Here is a 19,190-nt window from a genome sequence, read left to right on the forward strand (position 1 = left end):
GAGAGAAGAGGACAAGAACAGAGTCCAGTGAGTGCAGGGGCACTGGCAGGCAGTTCATTTGAGAGGCTCTTGCTTGCCCAGAGCATACCAGCGACACAGAAACAAAGCCTGGCTCACGGAATCGCTCCTGTTCTGAGCCCCTTTCCCAGACAATCCTGCCCAAGCTCTGGGAAGCACAGCTGGGATCCCCGACTGACCTCCCGACTGATGGTGGCGATCTCGTCTTCTGTCAGGCCAGTCTTTTGGATTATGTTGTAAAGAGTGCCTCCATCCATGTACTCCATCACCAGCCACAGTTCTTCATGCACAAGGTAGCTGAAAGAAGGAAACAAGGCCATGCAGATGAACATGCATTCGTTGGTTCCTTTGCTTGATTCCTGTTTCCAGGTCCCTTTGTGACAAGGGCAGAATTCAAAGAATTAAAGACATTCCCTCCAGGCTGTGGGTTGTTTGCAGTCTGTGCAGTCTCAAGGAGAACAGCACATCTGGGAAAAAGGAGATGTCTCTGATGGCCAGCAATCAAAAAGTGCAGTTTAGTAACAGCCAAGATGAAAAACCTGTCATGCGTGGTATTTCTGGAAATAAGCACCTAGTGTTCCTGGCACGGACAGCCATGGAAAAGAGGGGCAACAATCCAAGGGAAATCCTCCCTAGCATGCTTCATCAGCATTGAAGAAACCTTAAAAAATCAATCCTGAGACAACATGGAGGCAGTGAACTTACAGGGTACTGACTTCTTATGGTAGAGTTGATGCAGGTTTTTGAACAATTTTTCAACTATGTGTTGGAAAGCCAGGGATGACTCATGGAGACAAACTGCACTCTCTTCCCATCCATTGGAGATGAGTAGTGAAATAATAATGAACCAATAATAATGAACAGCTTTCTTTTCTGCCAGTGTCCAAAGTGGGGTTTTAACCTTGCATGCTTTTACTATGTAAACAAACCCTCATGGGATGAGACCACGACCACTCACCCGTCTAAATAATGGACAAGATGGGGACTCATATTCCTCTTCATGACCGTGATTTCAGTAACAATATCTGGCATCTCGCTTGGTCCTTGAAGATCGATTTTCTTGATGGCCACCTAGAATGACATTGAAAATCAGTAACTTTAGAAGTTGGTGGAATGAGACCACAACACACATGGGGAGAGAGATTTTGCAATGACACCGCCAAGCCGTGCCAAAGTGCCTTGTAATTAGACAAAGGAGTAATTAGGAACTGACATTCCTACAGCCCATTTCTCTGCTCCTTTGGGGGCCAGATACAGAACATGTGGCCACTGACCACATTTTGCCTTGTCCACTTGTTAGCAATGGTGTGTCAACTATCATCCCCCAAGCTCTGAGCACACTCTCTGTCTGTCTGTACTTCAGAAGAAGTAATGCGTGCCTTGGTACTCTGTGGATACATCTTGGGCTATAGGCAGGGCTTGGGGCTTTTAGGGACGCCTTGCAGATCTCTCCCTATGTGCAGTTCCCAACTGCAGCTCTGCAGGTGGCTAAGGAACTGCCAGGAACATTCAGATGGATTTGCTGGCAGCCAGAAATGAGAATTCAGGACTCTCAAGCTGTAGCCCCAGAGAGCAGTGAGATGCTCCTTTGTTGGAGCAATTGAGAGCCAGGGAGAGCGTCCTTCTCTGAAAGGAACCGCTGCCCTCCTTGCCTTCCATCTGGCAGCTGAGCAGGACAAAGACTGTCCCAAATGCAGCTGGCAGGCTGGCACCAGTCTGTGCTTCTTGTGCCTTTGCAGCACAGCTCTAGCCACAGCTGCAGCCACAGCTGACACGAGAGAGGAAAGCCCTGGAGAGCAGCAGAATCTGCAGGGGCTGTTGACATTTACCTCTCCTCCCGTGGCAGTGTCGATCGCTCTGCAAACCTCTCCAAAAGCCCTAGAAACAAAACAGCAGCAAAGAAAGGAGAAAGGAGAAGCCGTTTAGACCTTGGAGTGAAAGCCAGCCCAGACAGGAGATGTCTGCTAGAAATGCCTCAAACCTGCAGCATGCAGGAGAGCTCTCCCAGAAGGCAGATGATGCATTTTCCTCTCCAGTGCATGGGCACTGGGCCTGTTTCTGAAGCACTGGGGTTTAGTGCCTCAGCTCAAATGGCCAGGTGATTCTTTCATCTTGGATTTCAGTTTCTAAACTGGGCAGTTTTTATCCTCACCACAGACTATTTCCTTCAGCAAACTCTTGGGAAGAAATGTTCCTGAGAAGTGTTATCTGACTGCTATGATAGGGGGTAGGTTGCTGTTTCTGGTAATGAAATAGAAGTGTCTTTGATAATGCCTTCTGACCACACTTACAAATTCTGGCCGGTACTGAGAGATGGGGCAGACTAACCCCAGTGTCTGAATATGTTTGCAGCTTGCCTGACTTCACACTTGATAGATATTCCAGCAGCAAATCACCTGCCCCATGATTATGTAGAAGCAACTGTGGTTGGACTCACCCTCTGCCAACAATTTCCTTTTCAGTGTATTTCTTTCGGGGATTCTCTGTGCTCACCATTTGCCCTGAGGGAAACAAAATGCAAGATGCTCACTTGAAAGCAGACATCCCACCATCCAAGAGATACAAAAGGCAGCCCCACTGGGGCTCTACAGTCCGGGCTTCTGAGTCCTTTGTGGCCAGCTGGGTAACAACAACAACAACAACAACAACAATTGCAACAAGACAGGCAGCTCTGCAGTACAAGCAGGCCAGCACAGAGAATGGTTTTCTACAGTCCTTTGAAGAGATCTCTTGACAGAAAACAAAGCACAGGGAGAGGCATTCCCAGGAGAGGAGGGCATCTTCCCCACCTTGCAGCAGTTTACCAAAAGAATGCCTTTCCCTTTGTAAACCCAAGCAACTCATGGTCTAACCAATCCCAAGGGGCCTTCAGCAGCAGGACCCTCTCCCTTGATGAGCAGGCTGAGCTGGAAGACGCCCTTGCCCGTGGCCCACGTGAAGAACCACACTGCTTCTCCTCCCCCTGACAGCAGGGATCAGTCCCTGCCATTGCACTCGCCCTCTCAGCCCCGCACACGTGCCCATCTTCCCGCAGCGGGCAAAGGCAGCAAGGACAGCAGCGCTCCTCAGGTGCCGGCGGGACACGGACAGCTGCCCAGAGGAGATGCTGACCCTCTGTGAGCCCAGCCCAGGCCGTGCAGGAGCCGGCCCAGAGCAGGGGCTGCTGCCTCGGGGCAGCTCCGCGCTGCAGCGGCCGGGCGGCAGCGGGACTCTCCCAGCTAAGGAAGGCTCCAGCCTCGGCACTCACACCAGCCCTCAGGGCCAGGGCAGCCACCGCCACAAAGCTGCCAAAGCCCAGGCACCAGCACTGACAAGCAATGGCAAGAAGGCACGGCCACACCCAGCCCCTTCCAAGCTGGTGCCCCCACTGAGGACACGGCAGGATTGGCTTTGAGAGCAGACACACCCAGGTGCACATCAATGCCCTTTTTGTGCCAACAGGTGATGGGAGACAGAGAGTCAACTGGGCTCTGTTCTCAGCCCCACCAGGTCTTATCTGAGAGCACAGGACTGGCAGCGGTTCTGGGCAAGAAGCAGATTCAATGACTTGTGCTGCAGAATCACAAAGGGCACCCAAGTGAGGAGGATCATTGGGTCCAGCTATGCTGACACGTGCTCACAATACACTGTCCCTCAGAGAAGAAAGACACACGACGTACTCAGGAGCTTCAGGGAGTCATACTCCATGTCCTGTTGCTGAGCAGCAGCTGTGTCAGTGCTGGAGATGAAGAAACTGCCCGGCCTCCGCTGCTCAGCTGGGGCAGCGAAGGCGCCTTCATCAGGTGACACTGCTGCTGCTGCTGCTGCTGCTACTGCAGCAGCTTCAATAGAAGAGCCTGTGGAGATCTGAGACAACAAAAGAGTTTGTGTCAGAAAAGTGACTGGCAGAGATTAGCCCCAGATCCCATTTTAAATGCAAGCCCTTAGGAAGGTGCTGTCAGCCACATGCAGGGCTCTCCATGGGTTTTTTTCAGATATCCACTTCTCAAACTGGATGGGTAAAAAGCCAAAGGCTGGTTTTACTTGAGTTCAGGGCCAAATTCATTTTCCATTTCCTCCAAAATCCATTTGCATGGATTTTCTGAAGGGTGACTGCCAGAAGTCCCCTTTCTCCCAAAGACTCTCTTCCCCCTCCAAGGGCTGCAGACACGCTTGCAGCTCCTTGTTCAAATGTTCTACCTCCTCCCATGGAGTCCTCTTTTCCTCCACCATCCTCAGAACGTGCCCAACTGGCAGCGCTGCTGCTTGGGACAGTTTCTGTGCCTCACTGGAATCCTGGGGCTCCTCGCCGCTAGTCACTTGCTGGAAATCTTTGCAGGCTGCCAGGTGAGATGTCAGCACTTCCACCTGAAGTCAAAGAGAACAAAGCAGTCAGAGAGTCCAGCTTGTCCCTGTCAGCCAAGAGTCATCGATTGTGAGGAAAGGGAGAGGACCAGATTCACAAGGAATACAGACAGCTTCTTTCCAGATCCATCTGGGTCACCGTGTTCCCCTGCAAGAACACCTCAAGAAACAAGCAGAGCAGGAAGAGGCCAGCAGGAATGCACTCAGATGACTGCCGGCCAAAAGGCCAAAGCACTAGTGCCACTGTGCAGGGCAGCAGCTGAGATTCAGCAGGGCAGGGAGTGTCCTTCAGAGTGCCTGTGACAGACACTGGAGCAGGATGGCACTCAGAGGCATCACCCCACCCCCCTGCTGCTCTGCAGGGGAAAGGCAAGAAGGGCAAAAGCACCAGGTTGGGGACTGCAGTGGCTATTGCTCTCTCACTCACGGGTTTTTCTAGAGCCTCTTGCTCCTCAAGGAGATCAACTTTCTCTTCTCTTTCTCTTGGAATTTTCATTTCTTCGTCCAGCCTCTTGTCCGTCGCCCTGATCCCAGACTGACTTCGCTGCAGCTCTGCCTGCAGCTCCTCCGCAAAGTTTTGTGAGGAACAAGAGAAAGAATTATTAATGAGTGGCTGCCACTCGCCCGCTCACCTGGTTTTGTTGTATGTGCCTCTGCCAATAAACATTCCAATGCCCTTGAATTCTTCTAATGTCTTCGTCGTTCCTCCTCTTCACTACCATCATATCACTGGGAGCTTTGGGCAGGTCTGCCTCTGCCTCAGCCTCACAAATGCAGAGCAAGTGACTGGGAGCTGCTGTCAGGCTGAGCTTTTTCACTTTCTGCCCACAAATCACATTAATTCAGCCACTTCTTTCTGCTTCCCTGCCCACCTCTGCTTCCATTTTACCAAAAGAACAACCTGGCAACCAAGGCACCAAAATCCCTGACTTCAAGCAGAAACTCCATGTTCCCAGTGTGTCCCTGAAATGCTCCCAGGTAAGCACAGCCAAGAAGCTCACGGGGACAAACTACCCCAAAGAGTTTGTGTTGTCACATCAATACTTTTTGTGCCTGTGGGTACTTGGCACGTCTGTGGAGGGGGACAGGTGTCCCCAGACCACAGTGTCCCCTACGTATCCGACAAGGCTGAGCACAGTGTCTTTGACATGCTCCCTCCTCTGCACACAGGGAGCCTTCCTGCTCCAGGCTGGCCTCTATCAGAATCCCAGCAAGCTGGGGCCTAAACATGGCAGCTCAAAGCCCATTTTCCAGCTGTCACTGGCTGAGGGGAATGGCTAGGTCTGGCAGGACTGCAGCACTCAGCATCCTCAGCCACCAACAGCAAGAGCTGGCTGCTCAGAAACTTGCAGCTCTGCCTTGCACTAAAGACAGCACCCTCCAGAAGTGGCACTTACTGGCTGGGAAAGTTCCGGCTGTGGTGTGACCACAGCTGGAGCCTTGTGGTCATTTGGCTCCTCTTTGGCTTCTTGTCCAGGAGCAGAGGGAGCCAGAGGGGAGTCTGTTCTTCCTTCACTGATCTGTGGACAGACAGGAGCGTGAGACACAGGCTCATTTAGAACCTTCCTTCTCTTCAGCTCTAGAACCAGCTCTACTAAGCACAAACCATCAACTTGGAGAGCAATGGGATTCTAAGTCACTCAGACTAAATTCTAATGGGCTGATTCAACTGGACTTGGCAAATTGCTCTGAATTAGATATTCCCCCCCTGGCTTCTATCAGGAAGCAGCATTCTCTCTGCAAAACTGGGCTTTTAGTTCTTTTAAAGCTCTGAAATGGAAAATTAGGAAATAGCCAGTGATGCCTTTGCTCTTGCTGCTGTAGACATGGAAATGGATTTTCTTGCAGCCTACTCAGCTGGCCCTCTACACTCTACTGCCACAGGCCAAGCTCACAGCTTGCTGCACAATTCTTAAACACCAGGAACATCAAATGTGCCTTTCTTACTCACCTCAGGGTCAGAACCTCTGAATACCCGGCTCAGGTGACCTGCAATGGGCAAGGGAAAATGAAGCAGACGCTTTGAGAAAACTGGAGACAACCACAGCATTTTCAGAAGATCTTCCAAGAAGGCCTCCCAGTCTACATTTTCAAAGTTGTCCTGCTTGACCCAGCAAATGGAGGAAATGACAGACTCTGCTGCCACAGACTCTCCCATGGAGGGAACGCAACCCCTGCAGGTTCCCTTGCAAATGCTGCCCGCACAGCCCTGGCTAAACACACCCCCTTTTGAGCTGAACGTGTTGACAACACCTTTACCCAAGTGGCATCCAAAAGGTCTTTCTGTTTCCAAATCAACTCAGTCCCCAAGAAAGAGCAGGAAGATATACAAAAGGCAGGTTTGGTGACACCCAGGGAAAACCTCTACTTACGTGCCAGGTGAGTCAGGAAATAGGTGGAATATCCAACTCCATAAATGGAGAAAACTACAGCAGCCAGTTGCCCAATCATTGTGGCAACTGCTGTGCAAGTTTGCCAACTGTTCTCTAACACTACAGAAAAGCAAGTCTCCTGTCAGTGTGCACCTGCCCACTGACAGAAGCCTCAAGCAGCAGGATGCTCCTGCACTGAGCAAGCTCAGGAGCTGCTCTGACACCCCTGAGGCCTTCCGTGCACCAAGGCAACCTTGTGATGTCACCACGACCACGTGGCAACCGTGCCCTGACATCACAAAGCAAACGCTCCGCCTTGGTCTGTGAATTGATACAGATGGAGAGACTGATGTTTGTGTAGGCCTAGGCTGCATTTTTACCTCTTTCCCCCCTCAGCTGCCTGTTTCAGCTCTTGTTTCTCCCCCTGTGCCCCCTGTGTCCCCTGTTGCTGTGCTGGGTCCGAGCTGGCGGCCGGGCCGGGCGGAGCAGCAGTTCCAGCCCCGGCTGTCCCTGGAGCGCTGGGAGCTGCCGGTGGCCCCAGGCACTGTCCCCTGAGGAGCTGCTGAAGGACGGGGAGACACAGGGGGCTGAGGGGGCCGAGGAGGCGCTGACGCTGCAGGGACGGTGACCTTGAGCTGCTGGGGGACTGAGGGCTGTGGGGGAGCAGAGGGCCATGGTGGCACTGAGGTGACAGGGAAGGGGCGCAGGCTGAGGGGGGTCTAAGGGGTCGGGACGGGTCAGAAGGGATTGAGTGGGGTGAGAGGACTGTGAGGGGCTGAAGAAACCAAAGGGGGCCGGGGGTTTGCCGAGGGGACGGTGGGGCTGAGGGGATGGAGGGGGCCAGCAGGGAGCACAGAGGGCTGCGGGCCTGCAGCTCTGCCAGGCCTTGGAACCAATTCCAGAGGCTCCACTTTTGCCACGGCTGCCCTGCAGACCTTGAGGACAGGCGGGGACTGACAGGAGGCCGCGGGGAGAAGCTGAAGGCCACCAGCTCCAGCAGTGACCAGGGAGCTGCTGCTGCCAGCCCAGAGCTCAGGTGAGGCCGCAGGGCCGGTGAGGCAGCTGGGGGTGAGGGTGGCCTGGGCTTTGGCCGTGGGCTTTGGCCAAACTTTTTCTTTCTCACCCTCCTGGGGAGGCGCTGAGATTTTCCCTTCCCTGACTGAAGGGCAGGTGCTGCCAAGGGAAACGTCCCGACCCTGACTCAGTGTTCCCTTTGCTTCCCACATGTCCCATCTGCTGTCCCTGTCCAGGAGAGCTGCTCTGCACGGGAGGAAGCAAGGACGGAGTGAAAGGCCTTGAAGATGGGGCAGCTGGAATCCCTCTGCTTAGAGTTCTGTTTAAAGATAAGTGTGTGGAGATTTATAACTGTATATTTTTATTAGTGCAATTGGATGGATATTGAGATTGGTAGCTACCTATTCACAGAGAGGTTTTTTGATGCATTAATATATTTATATATTTTATGTAATATGGTATATTTAATCTATATTTACTTCTGTATAGTGAATTAGTTATATATGTATATCTTTCTATTTAAACATGTTTGCAGATGTATAGTTGAATTAATTGTATTGACTGAGTTCTTTGTAGAAGGCTATTTAGATAGAAATACTGATATTTTTGTATTCCTAGATGGGCTTTAGCGTGTAGTAATATGCAATAAATTAAGTTGTTAAACACCTAATTGATCTTTGTGTATAGTGAGTTGTTGTAGAGGTTGGCAATAAATTAAGATTTTGTTAAATGAAGTTGGTATTTGTATATTTTTACCTGGCATTGTTGTAAAAATCTAATAAATTCCTTTTTTTAACCTAAATTGAGATCGGCGTAGTTCTATATTGTCAGCACAGGTGCAGCAATTTGTAATAAATGACATTTTTCATGTGAAATCAATTCCTGTGCATTTGTTGATCAGCAGTGCAGCTGTAGGAATCTGCAAGAAATTACAACTGTCAACTGCAATGAGTGTTTTGTGATTTGTGCTGTCCAGAGCAATGAGCAGATCTAAATGCTGGAGGATTTTGGCCATGGAATTCTCCATCCATGCCCAGCACATGCCCCACTTGCACTCAGGCTGGGCAAGGCAGGCGCAGATTTGGGATGGCAGCAGAGCCACACGTTGGCTGAGAACTCGCTGCAAAGGCAGCTGAGAAAAATGAGAATCCACAAGGATGGGGGAGAACTGGCAAGCAACAAGTTCTCACAGCCACGACAGTGATGGACACCCTTGGTGTGAAGTTCCCTGGAGGAAATCCCAGGGGAGTTGCTGCTCGGATCAGCAGCAGAAGCCAGCAGGATCTGCTCCTCTTCCTGGCTCTGTGTGCAGGGCACAGGCTGTGATGGCCCCTGCTCCCACAAAGCTCTTGCCCGTGGAGGCTGCAGGCTCAAAGCAATCCCATTGCAGAGAGAGGCTTTGCAGTTCAACACCACTGCCCTTGTGTTTCGGGCTGGAACGGCTCTCATGCCAAAGCACAGCAGGTCACCAGGGCTTTGGGAGGCAGAGCCTTTAGAGGGAAAGAGAGATCAGGCACTCACATGCCTGAAACCCCTTCAGCTCTCTTCTTTTGGAGAATGAGAAAGAAGCAACCTGGGGAGAGGTACATGCAGTCCTTTGAGAAAACACAGTGTCTAACAAGTCCTGTGGCAGAAGAAAAAGAGGTAGCAACCTTGCCTTCTTTTCATAGCCTGTGTCTTCGGCAGAGGAGACAATGGGATGGACAGGAGGAAGGGGAGGGGAGGAATGACTGTGCTAACCCAGTCTGCCTTGCTGTGTACTGCTATACTTTGTAGCAGTGAACATTAGAGGTAATGCCAGATTATTATTTAGCATCATGACACGCTGCCGCTTCATTTGAAAACTGACTCAGTGTTGTTATAAATACATATTAAGTGTTTGGCTTTTTACAAATATGAAAATGAATCTTATATGTGTTATGGTAGAAAGTTATGCTACAGTAATATACCCTCTTGTAGTAGTGTGATAAATACAGTTTTTAGGCTATAGCAGATGCTTTTTGTAACTAGCTAAAAAAACAAACAAAAAAAAAAAAAAAAAAAAAACCAAAAACAAAACAACACACACACAAAAAAACCCCACAACCCAAATGGGAGAAGCAATTAAGAAATTCCTCACATCATCTCACGTGGATAGACATAACAGCAAGGACACCGACGACTCCAATAGGAAGAATTTATTGCCTTTGTTATCAAGAGATTTGCGACTTTCGTGGAGCCATGAAAAATTTATGTGCAAGAAAGAATGGTGGGGGAGAAAAGTTGCAATTAAGCAGAAACACCTAAAGTCAAAAGGATTGTGTAAATCACATATGAAATTTATGAATATGCAATAACCTATGGTATTTAAAGGAAAGATCCTTTGTTAGCAAGCTGTGCTTTGGGTGGAAACACCAGGCACGCAGAAATCTGTAGTTTTGCTTTTGTTATGCCTCTTCTTGTCTTATTTTTTATTATTAAACTTCTAAAATCTTAACAAAAAGTGACCCGTATTTTTCACAGAGAAAATCAGCTGAATTTCTTGTCAGTAGATGTGGTGAGAAACAGTGACAGCGATTCAAACCGATTTTCTAACCTCGTAATCCAGAGGGAATTTAGTGTTGATTTTCTTCATTGTATGCACAACATTTTGGAGTTCTTCTGGATCCTTCAAGGAGGTATCCACTACGGACCAAAAACTAAAAGGGGGATTATGGCATTCATTCTCTTGTAACACCTATTTCCACTAAGCTGTAGCTTCAACTTAGTAAGGAAAAGGAGAGATTTTCTTTAGTCATGCAGTGTGGAATAAATGGTGTAGGAACAGCCACAATCCCAGGTGTAAGAACAGCGTGTTCTTGCTCTTAACAGGACATTGTGGACAAAAAAAGCCCCAAAATCTTCATGATTCACCTCTTAGGTAAAACCAGAATGGTTCATGTTGTCAAACTAGCAGGTAATAGAAATAACAAATGTCCCTGGGCTGGGGCAGAAGCCTGGGAGTCAAAGGCTTGGAAAAAGAGAGCTGGCAAAGCCAGCACAAGGTGCAGGCAGGCATTGGGCTCAAGGCAAGAGGGAGCCTGTGCTGCCAGCACGGGAAGGGACTCCAGGAACAGGAGCTGGCCGGTGGCAGGAGCAGCTCCTGCTGTCGCTGCCAGCGAAGGGCTGGCAGCGCGCAGGAGCTGTGGGCACTTTGCTGATGGACAGCTGGCAAGTTTGAGCGGGCCAGCCGAGGAACAAGAGAGGTGCTGCTTGTTGGAAAAGCCGTTTATGACATGGCTGGATCAGTCTCACCAGGGTCAGTGTTACAGTCCGTGCCATGATGCAAAATGCCTTCCAGCATAGAGTCCCCATGGCCCAAGCAGAAGCAGCAGCAGCAGCAGCCCCGATACAATGCATTCTATTCCTAAATCGTCCAACCAGCTACAAACACGATGCTATTCCTGTCTTTTTGCACCTATCCTGGTCTAACACAGCTGTGTGACAACGCTCATCATTTCTTATACAAGGCCTATGCCCACAGCCTATCTATTCTGTCTAGCAATGTCAGCAATGCTCTGCTATGTTTATAATATGTCTAAGACTTAGTTAACTTTGTACAAGGTAATGCTACTGAACTTTAAACTGGACTTCAGGGATTTTCTGTCAACTAATACAGTCTCTTCTTTGCTTAAGGCACTTAAGGAATCTCTTTACTCACCTAAAACTACAACTTACGTTCCCACTTCATGTCGGTGTGACTTTATGGATCTCAGTTTCTCTGAGGGTTTCAAACCAACACCTGCATCCTTTTCTGCCTCTAAGCTGTGTGCACGGGGTCCTGGGAGATTTCTATCTGCTTTCCAACAGGGCTGGGACACAACTCCATTCGTCCTTTCTCTCTTCATTCCCAGGTCTCCACACAGTGCAGGTGGTTTCCAGCTGTGACCTCCTGTCCAACGGAGAATCCATCCCCATCACCATCATCGGCATCACTCAGGTACCCCCAAACCCTCCCGGGACCCCCAGCCCCACCCTCGGACCCCCAAGCCCCCCCAGGCTCTGCTGCCGGAATCAGGGGGAGTGGTGTTGCCCTTTTAAGGGGAGTTATAGTGGGAACTGACAAAGGGGCTCTTAAAGCGGCGATGGCAGACAGGACCCCAAAAATCCACCCTGGGAGGCAAACGGAATGGAGGCCCCATAAAAATGTCACTTAAAGGGGTCATGAGCCCCCCTTGAAAGAGGCTTGTGGGGCTGCGGCCTCACAAACACCCCAAAACAGGGAAAAAACACCCCTGTAGTGGTGGGATCGCACCTGGTTACCCCCTGAGTGGCTGGAGCCATCGCGCTGCTCCTACGTACTCCCAGTATGATCCCGGTATGATCCCAGTGTAACTCAGTCACCCAGGAGCTGCTCCCAGTATGATCCCAGTGCAGCGCAGTCACTCCCACTCCTGGCATCCCCTCCCAAGCCGTCTCTGCGTTCAGACCGGTCCCGGCTCCATCCCCGCCCCTCCCGCGGCAGCGAGGGGTTCAGAGAACGGGGGAGGAGGAGGAGGAGGGGGGAGGGAGGGAGGGAGGGAGGGAGGAAGAGGCGGAGCGGCAGCGGGAAGCGGGAGGAAGAAGAGCAGAGGAGGGACCGGGCGGCTGCAGCGCTCCCCGAACCCGCAGCCCCCCGGGACCATCGGCTTCGTCCTGCAGGTGCCCGGGGAGGGTGAGCTCACCCCAAATATCCCGAGTGGGGTCCCTGGGTCTGGGGTTTTTGGGTGGATGTTTGTAGCGTTCAGGGCTTCAAAGCCGAGCAGCAGACCCCTGAGGGGGAACATGGTGGGGTCCCCGGGAGGTGTTTTTGGGGGGGTCCCGGTGCCGGCAGTGGCTGCTCACAGGATTAGCCCAGTCAGTCCCAGTATGATCCCAGTCTCTCCCAGCAGGGCCCCAGTCACCTCCTCCTCCTCCCAGTTGCTTTCAGCATGATTCCAGTTGCTCACAGCCACTCCCAGTCAATCCCAGTAGGATTCCAGTCACCCTCAGAGTGATCCCAGTCTCACGCAGCACAGGCCCAGCTGCTCCCACTGTGATCCCACTGTGATCCCAGTAGGATCCCAGTTGGCCCCAGCAGAGTTCCAGTTGTTCCCAGCTCCTCCCAGCATGATCCAAATTGTCCCCCGTTGCCCCTAGAGTAGTCCCAGTCCCTCCCAGCATGTTCCCAGTCATGCCCAGTTGTCCCCAGTGTGGCCCCAGTCCCTCTGACTTGTTCCCAGTTGCCCCCAGTGTGGTCCCAGCTGTTCCCAGTGTGGTTCCAGTCACCCCAGTATGGTTACAGACACTCCCAATATATCCCAGTTGCCCTCAGCAGGCCTGTGGTCATTCCCAGGCACTCCCAGTTTCCCCAGTAAGGTTCTAGTTACCTCAGAATGATCCCAGCCTTTCCCAGTTACTCCCAGTTGCCTCTGGCACAGTCCCAGTTTCTGTCAGTTGTGGGAAGTGTGGTCCCAGTTGTTCCCAGTGTGATCCCAGTTGCCCCAGTTGTGGTCACAGTCCCCTCAGCATGGTTCCAGCACCTTCCAGTTGATCCCAGTTGCTCCCAATATGTCCACAGTTTCCTCCCGGGGTGATCCCAGTAGGCCTCGAGGTCACTGCCAGTATGGTTCCAGTCACTTCCAGTATGATCCCAGTCACTTGGACTACAATCCCAGTCCCTCCCAGTATGGTCCCAGTTGCACCCAGTCACCCCCAGTATGGTTACAGTCAGCCCCAGTATGACCCCAGGCACTCCCAGATACTCCCAGTAGTATTCCAGTCATGGCCAGACTGACTGACCTTTCACTCCCAGCGTGGGCCCAGTTGCTCCCAGTGTGAATCCAGTCACTCCCAGTCACTCCAAATAAGATCCCATTTGTTCCCAGCGTGGGCCCAGTTGCTCCCAGTCACCTCCAGTATGGTTCCACTCATGGCCAGCACCTTTCCAGTCACTCCCAGTCTGGTTCCAGTATGATCCCAGTCACACTCAGATTCTCCCAGTACTATTCCGGTCACTCCCAGTCTGATCCCAGCCAGTTCCAATTGGATCCCAGTACGACCCCAGCATGGGCACAGCTGCTCCCATTAGCATCCAGCACGGTTCCAGTTGTCTCCCATTTACCCCCACTGTGGTTTTAGTCTCTCCCAGTGTATCCCAGTTGCTGCCAGCATGTTCTCAGTCGCTTCCATGTGTCCTTAGCTGCTTGCAGCCTGATCCCAGTTGCTCACAGCCACTCCCAGTCACCTTCAAGGCAGTCCCAGTTGCTCCAGTTATGATCCAGTATGATCCCAGCATCCCTCAGCATGGTTCCAGTTGCTCGCTGTTCCTCCCAGTGCGATCCCAGTTGCACCCAGTTTCCCCAAGTATAGTCCCAGTCACTCCCCACAGGATCCCAGTCCCTCCCAGCATGGTCCCTGTCATGCCCAGTTGCCTCCAGTGTAGACCCAGTCACTCCCACTCATTCCCAGTGTCCCCCAGCGTGGTCCCAGTTCTCCCCAGCATGGTCCTGGCTGTTCCCAGTGTTGTTCCAGTCTCCCCAAGTGTGGTCACAGACACTTCCAGTATATCCCAGTTGCCCTCAGCATGCTTGTAGTCATTCCCGGTCACTCCCAGTTGCTCCAACACAGTTTTAGTTGACCCCAGTACAATCCCAGTCATTGCCAGTGTGATGCCAGCATGATCCCAGTACACACCTGTCCCTCCCAGTGATCCACTACTCCTCTCTGTGTTCCCCACTGCTGGATCTCCAGGCTCCAGAGGGGAGCCCCAAGGGCTGGAAGTGCCCAGCCAGGGTCCCCAGCAAGGCCCAGTGTGGATGTGCAGCGCCCAGTTTTCCCAGTTTCCCTCTCCTTTTCCCCGGGCCGGGTTCCCCCTGGCCCCAGCGGGTGGGAGCAGCCGAGAGCCCCGTGCTGCCCATCCCGACCTGTCCCGGCTCTATCCCCGCTCCTCCCGTGGGCTGCCAGGGCTTCGGGAACGGGGCACCGGGATGTGCCTGCTCCTGGGGGAGGAGGAGGAGGAGGGATGGAAGAGGAGGGGATGAAGGAGGAGAATGAGAAGGGATGGAAGTACATGAGGAGTGTGGATTAGGGAGGAGGAGGAGCAGTGATGGAAGAGGAGGAGCAGGATCAAGAGGAGGGACAAAGGAGGATCAAGAAAAGGAGAAGGAAGGAGGAGATTGAGCACTCCCTGAATTTAAAGCCCCCCACCCCTGGGATCATCACCCCCCCATCCCACAGGTGACCAGGGAGGAGGAACTCGGGCCGCATATCCTGGGTGGTCCCTGGTTCGGGTTCTTTTTGGAGGGCAGACATTTGGAGAATGAAGAACTCCAAAGGTGAGTGGAAAATGCCCCTTGGGGGGTCCCAGTGGCAGCTGCTGGCAGAGGCAGCCTGGAGGAGCAGAGCCCTGTGTCCCCCAGGAGCCCAAAGTGGGGAGCCCAGAGAAGGGGGAGCACCGCCATTGGCGGGACCCTCAACAGCCTGGAGAGGGGCAGGGGGGACTCCTTGGACCCCCTGAACCCCAACGCAGAGAATAAGGGGAGAAGGGACCCCAGGATCCCAAAAACCCCTAGCATCTCTTGATGGTGCCATCAAGGAGAGGGGAGCTTTCTGGATTTCTGGGATCCCAGCAGCCTGGGCAATGCAGATATGAAGTAGGTGGGGGAACCCCAGTACAAGTGTGACCCCCAGCAGCTGGGACGGGGGGAACCCTCAAACACTAAATGAGAGACACCACAGATGGGGAAATCCTGGGAGGCATTTTCAGGATGAAGTTGTGGTGTTTGGGAGGTTTTTGTGGACCCCAGATGTCTGGTCACTTCTGGAGATGGACTTAGGCAGAGGGACTTTCAAAGTCAGTGTACTCATCCTGTGTTTTTCCCCAGACCAGGATTTCCCATTCCCAAACATTGGCCAGAGGAAGGAGAAGGCTGTGAGGAAGAGGAAGATGCCCCGGGACAGCCAGGCAGGTGAGGAGGAAGTCAGTGCCCCTTTCCCCCTCTCTCCTGCTCCATCTCCCAGCCCAGCCTGGCCCCTGGCTGCAGGACAACCCCGCTGCCAACGCCGTCCTGATGGGGATGAACTGAGGGGATCTCCTTCCCCTTCCCTCTGGCACGGAGACAAATCCCATCCTCTCCTTGTCCTTCCTGCCCCAGACAAGGAGCTGAGGATGGAGACCAGGGAGGACAAATCCCCATGTCAGAACCTCATGGAAGAGGCTGTTTTGAGCAGTTCCACAGTGCAGGAATCCAATGGGGAGGAAAAGCCCCAGCGATCCTGTAGGAGAAGGGCCTGCAAACCCATCCCAGGGTGCTCTGAGGAGGAAAGACCCACTCTGTGTAGGGAAGGCGGCTGGAGATCAAGCCAGAGCTTGGAGCTGGTGGTGCGTGAGCAGCTTCATGACAGGAAGAGACCCTACAAGTGTTCTGAGTGTGGGAAGAGCTTTAGCAAAAACTCCCACCTGACCCGCCACAAGGTGATCCACACTGGGGAACGACCCTACGAGTGTGGGGAATGTGGGAATGGCTTCAGAGACAGTTCCAGCCTGTCTGTCCACCAGAGGATCCATAATGGGGAGAGGCCCTACGAGTGTGGGAAATGTGGGAAGAGCTTCAGGGACAGCTCCCAACTTATCCGCCACCAGAGGATCCACACTGGGGAGAGGCCCTACGAGTGTCCCAAGTGTGGGAAGACGTTTCAGTCAAGCTCAGAACTCTTTGTACATCAGCGAATTCACACTGGGGAGATGCTCTATGAGTGTCCTGAGCGTGGGAGGAGGTTTCAGACCAGCTCCAATCTCGTCCAGCATCACCGAATCCACACTGGGGAGAAGCCCTATGAATGTCCTGAGTGTGGGAAGAGGTTTCACACCAGCTCAGACCTCCTCATACACGAGCGGATTCACACGGATGAGAGGCCATTCCGCTGCCCCGAGTGTGGGAAGGGATTCAAGCACAACTCCACCCTCATCACCCACCAGCGCATCCACACTGGGGAGAGGCCCTACGAGTGTCCCCAGTGTGGGAAGAGCTTCACTCACAGCTCTGCCTTGACCCGACACCAACGGAGCCACCAGTAAGGGAACCCCTGCAAGTTCCCCTGACTGGAGGAAGAGCTTTGTGCACTGCTCCAGCTTCATCCCCCATCAGAGGACCCACGTTGAGAAGAGCCTTGGTGACCCACAATCCCCATGATCCTTGTTGGAAAATGCCTGGTGGTTCTTTTATATTGTTATATTTACCTTTTGATTTAGCTTCATCCTATCAAAACACAGAAAATAGGAGTGAAACCCAACCAACTCATCAAAGGCATCTAAAGCCTCACCTTTTACTAGTGTTTCAGGAGAATCTGGGATTTAGCGACATACTTGGGAGGATATGGGGGGTTTGGGGGGCATTTGGTGTACTTGTCTCCATTGCTTGGCACTCAAAAGGCAAGAGGGATTTATCTGTCACCTCAAAACCACTCAATGCCACTGAAAACTACTCAATCCCACCCCAAAATTACTCGATTCCACAGCCCCTTAGAGTGGAACAGAGTTGGAAGGGGTTTGGGTGAAGTGTGCTGTAAATCAGGAGGGGTGAGATGGGCATTGGGTGAGGTGGGATGGGTGGGATGGGGGTTAGGAGGAGTGGAATGGGGGAAATAGAGCTTGGGAAGGGGGTCTTGATGTCCAGCAGGGGTGGGATGTGTTGCGGTGGGGATTGGGAGGGTGTGGTGAAGTCTGGAATGAGACAGCCAAAGGTTGGGGATGACAAAGAGAGGGGGAACCCGTTCCTGAGTGAGTTTTTGGGTATTCCACATTCCTGAAGGGATTCTGGTGCATCCCACATTTCTGAGACAGTTTTGGGGGGGTTCCTGAGAGCAGCTCCATGCAGCCCCATTGCCAGGGGTGGGTGCCTTGGGCACCAGCTCAGAGCTGCAGCCAGAGTCCGTTGCCTCAGTGCTGGAGAGCAGAGAAATGATGAATGGCCCCAGACATCTGCAGGGTGTGTTTGGGGGTCAGGGCAAGTTCTGTGTAGGTGGGGCGGTCACTGCCCCAGCCCCAGCCACGGCAGCCTCTGCTCCAGCCCCAGAGTGACTGCCCCTGGCACCCCAAAAATGCCACCAGAGAGGGACCAGAGGAGGCGAGGCTGTGACACAGGTGTGACACTGACACGTCCCACGGCCCCGGAGCTCCCAGCAGCTGAGATGGCGCTGCATCCAAAGGTGACTGTGGATCTCTCTCTCCCTCTCGCTCCTCTCCTGACTTCCTCTTCTCAACCTCTGGATAAGTTGATGTTGTATGGTTTTGAGTTTTCTGAAACACTGCTTTGTGACGTGCCTTACCATAATTCCAGGTTTAAGATAAGTTATAAGGTAGTTAAATACTATTCCTCTATAAATGGTTAGTCATAGGTTATAAGTTAAGATAAATACTGTGAAGTGCTGTTCTTCTGCTAAATTGAGAAGTTTAAATTGTAAGTTAAGGTTAAGGTAGAAGTTAAGTCCTGTTCAGTTTGAGCTCTGTTAAGCTTTTAGGCCGTGTTCCTTTTATCCGTGCCCTCACTCTCCTCTTGTCACACACACACAGGGACAGTTCTCAGTTCGTTTCTGGTTTGATTGCCTGGATTTGGTTTGGTTTGGTAGTTGCTTTGCTTCCTTGGTGTGCCTGAAGCATCCAGTCAGGGGTAGAGTGACTCTTGCCAAGGACCTTTGTCATGCCTCACCACCTGTGCTCCTAATTGGTGATTTTTGTCAAATATGCTGATCTGCTAAACTTATAAAGCTGCATTAACCCTGTGGGCGGATGGGCATTTTGTGGCCATTTTCCAGATCTGCCCCTTGGAGGCCTCCAAAAAAGATCAGCCTTTCTATTACCTCCTCTATAATATTGTCTCCAAAGGGTGTTTATTTCTAGGTTCTGTAAGGCATCAACGCAGCGGGGCCTCCTGGCACCCAGGAGACCACTGTGAAACAATGACCTCTTGGGGAGCCAAGTGTCAGCTGCAAACACAGCGGGGCCTCATGGAAGCCAGGGGCCACTTGGACAGTGCCAGGGCACGTGGAACTCAGTGTCCACTGTGACACAGCACAGCCCCATGGAACTCAGCAGACCACTGTGACAACATGGAATCTCACGGATGCGAGGCTCTGCTTGGGCAAAGTGGGGCCCCCTCAGACACAAAGGGATGTGTGTCTGTGATGTCAACCCTGTGCCTCCCTCACCTGGCTGTGGTGTCCTTGTTTATTTGCCCACCTGATTTATTTGCCCACCTGAACCCCCCTCCATCTCTTCCCAATCCCTGGATCTGGCCCTGTCAGTTCTGTACTTGGTGGTGCCTCCAGCACCATCTACAGCCTGAGGAATAAGGAACTCATGGATTCCATGAGGAAACTGCTGACTGGATTTGAGAAGCAATAAATTGCCTCTTTTCTTCTGCAGAACCTTCTGAATGTAACTTATTTCAGTCTCAGCCTATTGGT

The 19,190-nt window shown here is 52.2% G+C and overlaps 1 pseudogene; it reads left to right on the forward strand.

The window, feature by feature from the left end:
- LOC136303662 (uncharacterized) overlaps positions 1–19,190 on the forward strand; it is a 301,387-nt pseudogene that overhangs the window by 106,056 nt on the left and 176,141 nt on the right.

The sequence above is a fragment of the Chamaea fasciata genome, unplaced genomic scaffold, assembly GCF_029207755.1.
Source record: "Chamaea fasciata isolate MVZ Bird 193981 ecotype frontalis unplaced genomic scaffold, bChaFas1.0.hap1 SCAF_40, whole genome shotgun sequence".
NCBI classification, from domain to species: domain Eukaryota; kingdom Metazoa; phylum Chordata; class Aves; order Passeriformes; family Sylviidae; genus Chamaea; species Chamaea fasciata.